This window comes from Pelmatolapia mariae, linkage group LG3_W (genome assembly GCF_036321145.2).
Source record: "Pelmatolapia mariae isolate MD_Pm_ZW linkage group LG3_W, Pm_UMD_F_2, whole genome shotgun sequence".
In the NCBI taxonomy this organism is placed as follows: domain Eukaryota; kingdom Metazoa; phylum Chordata; class Actinopteri; order Cichliformes; family Cichlidae; genus Pelmatolapia; species Pelmatolapia mariae.
In genome coordinates, this window is record NC_086229.1 from 13,565,703 (window position 1) to 13,577,326 (window position 11,624).

Consider the following 11,624-nt stretch of genomic DNA (forward strand, 5'->3'; position numbering starts at 1 on the left):
CTCGGAATTCTTACTTGTAATGAAGCATTACCATCTTAAAAGCAGCAGCATCTCCCACCAGTGATTAGAGAAAATTTTGCTGATAAATCTTCTGGACACGCCTGCAGTACAGGACTCCACCAGTTGAAGATCTGAGGACTTTTTGTTAGAACATGCTGTTGACAGATCATCAGTATTAAACCATTATGTCTCAATCATACTTTAGAAACACCTAATGACAGAAATAGCTGATTAAAGGTCAGACAGGACAGGTTTCATGGTGTCGTAGCTGCCAATGACGTGTCCCTTCTGTTTGATGGATATGTGGCATTCCTCAGTGAAGACTCAACCACCTCCTAAGCCTTCGGAAAAAGATTGCAGTTGTTTGTTGACTTCAATGCACAAAACAATAAATTCTAGTTCTGAGCGCCTGTTAATGCACAACAGGCTAAACTATGAGGTGCGGCTGAAAGTTTATGCAACGAGAGGCAGCTTCAATAACCACACCTCATATGACTGAGCATCAGATCAACAAGATTCATAAAACAAGTAGAACACCAATGCAGTATCATCTACAGCTGGACGTGTGTTCAGTTTAAGGGGCACCATCATAAACATGTAACATCTTCAGCCAACATGATTTATGGCTGTTCAGCAGTTACATGTTCAAACTAACTTGTAACCCAAGAAGAGGTTAGAGCCATAATGCTAGCATCTCTGACTTTCCACTGAACCCACTGAGCCTGTGTAGTAGCCACCACATTCATGTAACACTAAGGGAGGAACAATTTGAGACTATGATGGGCACACTGAAAAATTAGTATTTATGTTAAGTTGCAGATGGATTTCAGCCTTTAGCTGAGATGTGTGGGGCAGCGAGGGCGACTGTAGGATGAAGGCAAAGATAAAGGAACAATAACTGGAGATTAATTATCTGAATTTCAGGAGCGGGACCACTTCTCCATACATGGAGATCTTATGTGACCCCCCCAGTTCTACAAGCTGTTCGTTCGAGTTTTTGTGCTCCACCCTCTCTCCCCTTTTTTCTCATTAGTACACGGGGATCTGTCAGGCCCGGGAGCCGCTGCCAGTCCCCAATGAGGCCTTCCCCAAACCATAGCTCAATTCTTGGTTAAGCCATCCGCCGTTCTCTACTAAAAAATGCTGCAAGCTAAAATGAGGACGTGGGCCCAGCTAGTGAAACAAAAAGACTCAGGTGACATCTAGTGGCAGCAGTGAGAGACTACAAACTCAGAAAACTGATCTCTTCGTGAATACAATCCACACTGTATCCATGAAGGAATCTGAAACAGCAGATTTTATATAAAGTGAGACTGTGAGCCATAACTGCACACTGCAGTAAAATCCCCTCACATATGAAACTAAAGCTACAGCATCATATACAGCATCTGCTGATGTCACACTGAGCAAGTTTCCTTTGAGTGTTAACGGTACCCAAACGTCTGGGGTTAATTCAACATATTTCAAAAAGAGAAACTTTATCTGGCATTTAGGTCACACCTAGCTGTGGTCATGCAACACACAGCAGGTAACCTTTATGATCTGTGCACATTCGAACAAGACCAAGCTGTCACTTCCAGCCTGCGATGTGGATCCAGGTGAGTATTTAGACTGGTGAGGGGAAATCCATCTCACAGTAAAAAGGAGGCACTGGGGAAAAAAGGAACCAACAGAAAACAAGACAGGACACAAAAATGACCGTGAGAGAGAGAGAGAGAATATTACTCAGATACTCGCATCTTTACATTGGCTGCAAATTAAATATGGAGTGATTTCAATGTTTTATTATTGGTTTTTAAAGCCCTCCATTACATTTCAGATCATCTTAGCCTGCGCCTACCCACTTGAAATCTGTGTTCCTCCAGTCAGATGCTCTTCCTCTTTCAAAATCTTCAAATCGAACTTCAAGATTGACCTTTTCAAGTCTTTCAGATCTTTTTGACTGTACATGTGTCTGTGTATGTATATATACAAAACACCCATCTCGCCCCTGCGGGCGGTCTATCCTTCAAGCTCGGGTCCTCTACCAGAGGCCTGGGAGCTTGAGGGTCCTGCGCAGTATCTTAGCTGTTCCCAGGACTGCGCTCTTCTGGACAGAGATCTCCGATGTTGTTCCCGGGATCTGCTGGAGCCACTCGCCTAGCTTGGGAGTCACCGCACCTAGTGCTCCGATTACCACGGGGACCACCGTTACCTTCACCCTCCACATCCTCTCGAGCTCTTCTCTGAGCCCTTGGTATTTCTCCAGCTTCTCGTGTTCCTTCTTCCTGATATTGCTGTCATTCGGAACCGCTACATCGATCACTACGGCCGTCTTCTTCTGTTTGTCTACCACCACTATGTCCGGTTGGTTAGCCACCACCATTTTGTCCGTCTGTATCTGGAAGTCCCACAGGATCTTAGCTCGGTCATTCTCCATCACCCTTGGGGGCATCTCCCATTTTGACCTCGGGACTTCCAGGTTATACTCGGCACAGATGTTCCTGTACACTATGCCGGCCACTTGGTTATGGCGTTCCATGTATGCCTTGCCTGCTAGCATCTTGCACCCTGCTGTTATGTGCTGGATTGTCTCTGGGGCATCTTTACACAGCCTGCACCTGGGGTCTTGCCTGGTGTGATAGACCCCAGCCTCTATGGATCTTGTACTCAGAGCTTGTTCCTGTGCTGCCATGATTAGTGCCTCTGTGCTGTCTTTCAGTCCAGCTTTGTCCAGCCACTGGTAGGATTTCTGGATATCATATACATATATATATATATATATATATATATATATATATATATATATATATATATAGATATATATATATATATGTGTGTGTGTGTGTGTGTGTGTGTGTGTGTGTGTGTGTGTATATACATATATATATATATATATATATATATATAGATATATATATATATATGTGTGTGTGTGTGTGTGTGTGTGTGTGTGTGTGTGTGTATATACATATATATATATATATATATATATATATATATATGTATATATATATATATATATATATGTATGTGTGTGTATATATACATATACATGCATATACATATACATATATATGTATATGCATGTATATGTATGTGCATGTGTACCTCTACATATATACACTTGTATAGACATTTGTATATAACAGTTTGCTTGTGTGTATATGTGGATGTTTTGTAATCTTTTTTACTTCAGTTATCTTAATTATTTCTTTTGTTTGATACATTGTCCCTCTGTTCAGCATTTTGGCCGACACTTGATGAAACATGCTATACAAATAAACCTGACTTGACACAAAAATGTTCTTGACCTGACTTAACACCTTGAGTGAGTTCACTACCTGGCGAAGACTGAGCACTCATGTTAATGTTTAAATACCGCTGGGTTGATCACCAGATGGAGGGCAGGTGTGACAGCTGAGGCGTGGGAAAGCCAGACCGCCTCAAAGGGAATAATCTCTGCCCAGTGCCGCTTAAACTAAGCCAGGGAAAACCAGTAAACCTGCGCAAATCATAACAGAATCAGCTGATTACAGTACTTTACCTGTTGGCTTTTTTTAGATCATACATATGTGTGTGTTGTGTTGTCTGGTGGATATTTTAGAATATCTAAACAGAAGCCATCAGCTGATGTGGGAAAACAAACACAAAGTTGTTGTTCCGTCAACTTCTCATCAAGCTTCAGAAACACATCTCTGTCACAGGAAGCAGCAGATTAGAACTTAGAATCAGCAGAAGAACAATGGATAATAACATTAGATTATCAAGGCTAGGCAGGGGTTGTTTTTCTTTTCTGTCTCTTACAGAGGAGGGAGCAGATACCACATGAGGTCACGAATGTAGGAGGAGAATTCGCAAGGAGACAGCAAGACTGCCACGTCAGTGTGGGAGCAAGATAGCCATGATAATCTTTGTTTTTGTCTCACTATATAAAGTTGTAGAGCCCATTTGAGGTGTATCCTTTTTGTGGAGCAGGCTGCTGGTTCACACAGAGGTCCACAGCGCTGTGTACACATGTAATTTCAACTGCCAATGCAAATGAAATCTTTTTAAATGACAGAACTTTCTCCTGAAATTCCTTCTGAAATATTTGAACACCACACTTTACTGTGCCATGTAAAGTGAATCCCAAACATTCAGTGACGCGCTGTCACCTGTTTGATGGATATAGTGCATTCCTGCGGGAAGCCTCAACCGCTTCCAGACCAATAATCAATACAGAAAGTCCTAATAGTGATAATAATCACCACCAAAGAAACTGAACACAATTACTGTCACTGTTCTGGGTCGGTTCGACCCAGCATTTTGAGTTCTTATGTTTTGGTTTATTTTTGAATGATGGACTGTCTTCTTTCTCTGGTGCTTTATGGATTATTATGATAAGCTATGTTTCGGTTATTCTTGTTAAGGGATTAGTTCTTATGTTTTTGGTATTTCTCGGGATTATGATTTATATGCAGATTACTTTGTGATACTGTGTTTATTATTATATTAGTAGGTTTTGTTCAGTGTCAAGTCCGTCTCTCTGTCTAGTCCGCGTCTTAGTAAAGTGTGTCTTGTTTCCAGTTTTACTTTGAAGGGTCGTGTTCATGTGTCATGTCAGTGTGTTCAGTTTTACCTCTCCCCTGTCTCGTTAGCCTAATTTCTCCCAGCTGTGTCTCCCTCCTGTTGCCCATTCCCTGATTACTTCCCAGTGAGTATTTAAGCCCTGCGTTTTCCCTGCTCTGTGTTGGGCTGTTGACGTCCACTTTCTCCCTGTGCTGTGTTTGAAATTCATTCATGTTCTTCGTTCTTGGTTCTGTTTCTGTGCGCTATCTTGTTTTAGGTTCCAGTGTCCTGTCTAGTTTCGTGTTCACCATTTATTGGTCGTATTTGAGTAATGTTTATTTCTCTGATGAGTCATCCCAGTGAATAAACTGCACTTTAAGTTAACCTCTTGGTTTTGTGTCCTGCGTGTGGGCCCTCCATTCTACCTGCATCACAGCACACTATAACTGCTCGGTGACAATTACTGATAAAAATAAAGCTCTATTGTAAAATAGCCCCCCATCAATAAAAAAGACTTTTTGTTTCTTCTGTTCCACTGATCTATAAAACATGCTATATGAATCTGCAAAATTCAATTTACTGCAAGCTACTGTTGCTGAAACACAGAACAAGGACAACCTAAAATTCTGGGGTGAAGCCCTCTAGTATGACTGGTTTGAGGATGAGGCAGAGAACCAATAAACAAAAAAAGACTTTGGTGACATCTAGTGGCAGCAGTGAGAGGTTACAACCTCGGCAAGCTGATCTCCTCAGAAGTCTTGATTTCCTGCACAGATAGAAGTGTCTTGTTGTGACTTGGTCCTGTATAAATATTATCGAATGCTGAGGGCTTTCCACAGTAGGGTTGGTGTGTAATGGTTTGCACTCTGGAATCCAGTGATCTGATTTCAAATCTCATTGGTACTTCATTTGGCTTTCTTGCCCTTTGCCCCAGAGGTAAATTACCACACTTTTTTTTCTTTTTATCACTTTGAAAAAACATCCGTTCTCTGGGCTTTACCAGCTCTCCTCCTGGATGCTGCTACTGTTAGCCACCATTACTTTTATTTTGTAATACGTTTTCTTTTTTTTTTTTAACAAGGAATGGGTGCATGGAACAGCTCAGGTATCCATAGGTCTATAAGATATTTGCTTGGGGCTTAAATTAATATATTCTTTAACTTGTAAATGTTCTGTTTTTATTGATACCATCCCTCCTGTTTAGAAATGGCTCAATTTTGCTGCATATCTATGTCAGCTTTTCGTTACTATATGTACTCCCCTTCATAAAAAAAAAAATATCCGAGGATAATTGAAGCATCAATGTAAAACTCATAACCTTGAAAGGAACTCCAAGCAGCTTGAACCTGCAAGGAAAATAAAGGTATCTGAGCTTGTTTCTCACATGAAACTTGGCATGATATTCTCATTTCAATCAGTTATCCACACATCTTTAGGGTTTCTTTTGTTTTATCAGTACAAAGTGAAAGGGAGAGAAGAACTCAGGTCCTCGAGGCAACCCTATTCTGCAAAACTTACATGTCAGAAGCTTGCCACCCACCTTAACTCTTTGCAACCTCCTTGTCAAAAAAAGATCAAACATTTGATAATTAAGGAATTCACTTCTAAATTTAAAATCTTTGGAACACCAGGTACAGACGAACAGAATCAAAAGCAGACCTGAAATCATCAAACAGAATCCCATGATGAGCGTTTGGGTCTTCTACATGTTTCCTAGATGGCATATTTGTTGTCCATGTAGGCCATGGGTATCAAACATAAAGCCCAGGGGTCAGAATCAGCTAGACAAGTAGGCCAGCCTGGCCCACTGGAGAAATTTCAATTTTGCACTTTGAACTTTATTTTCAAAGGTTTTACTGACTGATAAAGGCCTCCCCGTGGCTCCTCACAGCACATTAAAGTAAGTGTATTAGTGATCTCTGTTATTTTACACATTTATTCCTTTAAATTTAAGCCCAAAAAGTTTCACATTTAATTTACCAACACAGCTTTTTTATTTCTATAATACAGAAAGACTGAGACATAATTTTGAAAGTAAACTTAGTTTCACTTGTTTAGCTCAAATAAGATGGGCTGTGTGTGGCCTGTGATTTAAAACTAACTAATTAACTTTTTATTTTGCTCCCATTCATGAGCTTCTGTTAATGCAGTTAGATCAGCTGCCTGTGCAGAGAGACAATGTAGCAGCATGTGGGCAATAACTGTATCCATTAACGTTCCCACCTGCAGACACGAGGATTCTCATTTTTACTTTTTTATTAAGCAGAGTCATTTGGGCTGGGCCACATAATTGCTGAATGAATGTTTAATACTTCTGCTTGTATTCTGTAGGAAAAACAGGACCCACATGCAGGATGTGCAGAACAAAGACAGTGGATTTATTTATTTATAGTGTAGTCATGATGCCCCTCGAGGCAGATGTGTTTGGTTGCTCCGCTGTCAGATACCGACTTGTTTTTTGCTGTTGTTGTTTGTTTTTTGTTCTTTTTGCACTTTGTGTACTGTTAACATACCTGAGACAGGCACTACTGGACATCAGCAACTCACATAGTGAGTGTTGTATATCACATCCCCATTAAGTTCCTAATGAAGGCTCTTAGAGTTCTTTTGATCTTGTACCAGCTGTGGGGCATTGAGTCATAGGCCTTCTTGTAATGAATCCAGGTAGCGCACAGGTTGGTTAGCCTAGTCTTGCAGTCTCAGCTGACTGCTCATTCTACCAGTAGCTGGTGTTTTGCACCTCTGGTATTCTTGCTGATTCCTTTCCTTACAGTTTCAGCTTTTATTGCCAACTTGCACCCACCCATCCTGGTCTCTCGCTTCACTATAAAGGAAAAAGAGTCATTAGTTCAGTTGCCACCACCTATGGCCTCACCTGTCTCCCTGGCACTGCCCCCTTGAGCTCACTGCACCACCCCTCCCTTGCAGCTGAGCCAGGGACCACACCTCTGCCACAGAGTGAAAAGAGTATGTAAAAATAAATAAACAGAATAAGTACATTCAAGAATTCCTGTGGCACATAACACAGTATGGCCGCATAAAAAGTGATCTCTGGCATCGACTGTGTATTTCCCCAGACTCAAGAGTTGTATTAGGGTTAAACTGCTATACTTCGACACAATAATGAGTGGGGATAAATCTAAGAAAGGAGGATACAGACTACGAAACATCCCTGATTGTGAAATGGAGAAAGAAGCCACGGCTAATGAGGCAAGCCTCGCATCGGGACAAGATGGCGACCGAGGCACAGGCCTGGACTGGCTTTGGGATGCTGTGATAGTGTTCTGATGGCTGAAATGGCTACACTGTGAGCTGAACTGAAAGGTGACTTCAAAGATAAAACTTCTGAGGTGGCCAGCATACGACCCTGATTTTTTACCTGCCTCCCATGACAGTAGATTTAGACAATGGGCATGGCATGGAATTACTGCTGTGTGTACAGTTATCGGAAAATCTAAAATTATGGCTTTCGATACCTTATGCAAGACTTACGACCTCGAGAAACAAGACTTCTTCCGATAGTTGCAAGTCCGTGACTGTATTGGTAAAAGAATAAATAGCTGTGTCCCTGGGGACTTCTCGATTGTTAACATCTTCATTGATACTTATGACTCCGGGAGTAACAGAGCCCTGATAAATAAACTGTACAAATGTATGATTAAGCTTAAAAAGGACTTAACAATTTACATAAAGTAGAAATGGGAAAGAGAAATGGACACTGAGATTAAGAAGACGGGTGGACAAGGATTTGGGAAACACAGTTAACCACAATTAATTCCAACACATGGTGGGACTTTTGTTGGAAGAACATTATACTTTTTTTCATAACACCTAAACAAAAGTCTAAATTCAGTGCTACACCTTCGCTGTGCTGGAGAAAATGTGGGGAATTCATGGCAGATCATGGACACATATTCTGGTCCTGCCCATCCATACGACCTGTCATGGTCCTGGGTCGCTGACCCAGTGTTTTGAGTTTATTGTTATTATTTTCTAGTTTCTTCTGTTTTTGTTCTTCGGGTTTGTGTTTAGTGTTTCTGTTATCCCTACCTGTGTCCTCTCCCGGTGTTCTGTTCGTGTCTTTGAGTTTGTGTTTGTAAAACAGTCTGTGAATTTCCTGTTTTACTTTGAAGGTCCCATTAGTTTCAGCTGTGTTCCCCTCTGGTGTGTCATTCCCTCATTACCTTGTGTGTATTTATAGTGTGTGCCTGCCTGTGTTCCTTGTCGGTTTGTCTATGTTATTTTGTGTTTCTCCGTGTCTCTCTGCTCCTCGCCTCATGTCCTCCCTTTCTGTTATGTTTCAGGTCAGCTTACTTGCTTTCCCAGTGCAGTTTACTTTGTAATTTTCATCACCACTTTGTGTCACTGTGACCCGTCAGCAATAAACCTCACTCGCATCATCGCCGTTGTCTGCAACTTGGGTCCTTCCTCTCCAAACACCACACAACTGCTGCCCCAGCCGTGACAAGACCCTTCTGGTTGGAAGTTGTAAAAATAATTACAAAAGCACTGGGATTCAATATGAGTTGTACATTCGCATCATTGTATCTGGGATATTTTGCAGAAGATTTAGTTACAGATGATGTTTATCTCCTGAGAATTCTTTTGGCATCTGCGAAAAAGGCTATAACAAAACGCTGGCTTTGTAAAGATCCTCTCTTTTTACCTCTATAGTAGAAAACATCAGATTGATGGAATGTATGACTTTCACCCTGCGACTTCAGGGGGACTTGGGAAGGAGAAGTTGGAGAAAATGGCTGGGGTTTACAAACTGTGGCAGCACTCTTTAATGCATAGAACTTGCAATACCATAGTATTGATGTAATGTGTAAATGTGTGGATGTATATACATGCATATATTGTCTTCCGATGACCTTATAATATTTTGTTTTTTGTTTCCTTTTTTCCCCCCTTTTGCTGCATAAAAATGTTCCTAAAAAATCTAAAAACAAGGACATTCAAAACAACAACTGACATTTGATCTTCATATATATTTACTTTTTCCACTGATTTTAATCAAAAAAGTTTTCCTTTATATGCAGGATCTAATATTACAAGCTGCACTTCTTCTGATTTAACCTACCTTTGCTAGAAATGATGTTTGGCATATTTGTTTAAAAATGAAAAAAAAAAAAAGTATAAATGCTGTATAAAGTGCAGAACAGGTTCAGAAGAATGTGATGTGAGCAGAAGCTTCAAAATACAACATAATATGTGTTGAGCCCTTCTGAACACATAAGACTTTCTTGTCAGTATCTTGTGTTTGTTACACACACACACACACACACACACACACACACACACACACACACACACACACACACACACACACACACACACACACACACACACAAACAATTTGTCTCTTTCATTCTTTGTGTTTGCACAAGTTTTAAAACACTGTCCCTCAGCCCAAAACAGTGTTTCACACATTACATTACACACTGAGAATAAGGGCTCAGTGGAAGGCGTCTCACTCCCACCGCGTCACATATGGACATTTGGTCGAGACCTGTTGTCATCACACTTTAATGCAACAGGTAACTGACACAACTTTTCCCCTTAAATAAACGAGACCTCAAAGAAGACCAATATGAATCTCGCTGCAGGTACGAGAATTCTAATTAGAGGACTGAACCTGTTCACAGTCACAGCGGTAAAATGTAGCAGGTCACTTCTGAAAAATGTCACAGAGCATGTGTGAAACAGCACTGCAACAGTCAGTGTTGTTGACTGTTTCAGGAGGACAAAAGCAGAGAGACACTTGCATTCAAGCTGTGTCTGCACACACCTTTAACCAGGATGATATCTGCCATTACTCCACCTGCACATATTTATCTGGATGCTGATGTTATCTCCTGTTGCTGGCTTATAAAACATCACAGTTTCATGTTGCATGTTATTTGTGTCTCCAGGTGCACTTAATCTCTCTGCAGCTGAAACTACCAGTCAGCCATGACACTTTTACCACAGAACCTTGAAGTGAAATCTGCATTCAGGTAGCCTAATGTAGGCAGACTGGAAAGAACAAGAAAGCATTACTCTGATTTATTTATTTATTTATTTTTCTCTCTTGGCTCTTGATGGAGGCGGTCGCATTTTCTCCCTCTCCCTTATCTTTCCTGCTTGGCTTCTCATGTCTTTTGTATAGTCTCGCTTATTCTCTGACCCTCAGAGAGTCTCCCAGACGTGTTCTTTAAAAACCTAAAGAAGAATTATGGATTTGATCAACTGGTCCCTTAACGAAACTGACAACTCCTGGGCTGGGGAGAGCCTGATTGTCCTGCGGGGACGTTTGCTGCTGGATACTCGATGGTCGGTTGTGTCGTGTGTCTGGCGACAATCTCGATGGAGGACATTGAACGACATCTACCTATTCAGAACCACGATAACAGAGTTCTGGCTGATTGGAGCCGGCTCGGCTTATCGAAGAACAAGAATCGGTTGCAGCTGTTCAAAATCCCACAAGGCTGGCAGCCATGATGGATGATGGGTGGGGCTGTGAGTACTCAGACTGTGTTTCTTTTGTTAACACAATATGGATAAGATCTTGAAGAAGAACAACGGGAATTGAGAGACCTGGTGACCAGTGACGGACATTAGACAAACTGTAAAATTGGATGCAGTTGTTCGCACAAACCAAAACAACTACCATCTTCATCTTATGCGGCCCCCCTGGCACCAGCTGGATGCTCAAGGCAAAAGCTAACATAACAAATTCTCCTTTAGATAACAAAACTGTTGTTGTGACTCTCTCCTCTCATTCAAGGTCACCCTCGTTGACTGAAGATTGTTGACTTTTGCCTAACCGGGTGAAGGGACACTTGTTGGAGCTCAGTCTGGGGGGGAGTTCTTTTTTCTCCTCGTCTTTCCTCATGTTGTGCATTTTCCATTGTCATACCTCTCTGACCTTTCTTCTCCATGTGATGTTTGTGTAATGTATGTATGGTTGGAAGGGTAAGATGGCGCTGGCAAAAGTTTGGCAGCCTTAACCCAATTTCCTTCGGGGTCAACCTTCAGGATTAATACAGTTTTGTTGAATTGACTTGAAAACTTCAGCACCACACAGTCTATGAGTGGTGCAGCCAGAACTC